The sequence below is a fragment of the Solanum tuberosum genome, unplaced genomic scaffold, assembly GCF_000226075.1.
Source record: "Solanum tuberosum cultivar DM 1-3 516 R44 unplaced genomic scaffold, SolTub_3.0 scf00095, whole genome shotgun sequence".
In the NCBI taxonomy this organism is placed as follows: domain Eukaryota; kingdom Viridiplantae; phylum Streptophyta; class Magnoliopsida; order Solanales; family Solanaceae; genus Solanum; species Solanum tuberosum.
This window is the reverse complement of record NW_006239021.1, coordinates 938,915-939,166: the sequence shown is the minus strand read 5'-3', so window position 1 is coordinate 939,166 and position 252 is coordinate 938,915.

Genomic DNA, 252 nt, shown 5'->3' with positions numbered 1-252 from the left:
ATGATAGAAATTTGTGTGGCTGTAAATCATTTCATTAAGGGTAAAATAGATATTTTATAGTTAGATTGTTACTTTATATAGAAATGTGTCATTCTTTTTGCGACTGACTAAAAAGGAAAGTGAGTCATATAAATTGGGACAGAGGGAGTACAATTTTTTTGTTGAAAAAATAATTTAAAGTTTATTTTTTTAAAAATATTTTCAACATCAATTTTATATTTTTTACCCCACCCCTACACCCGCAAGCCCCCT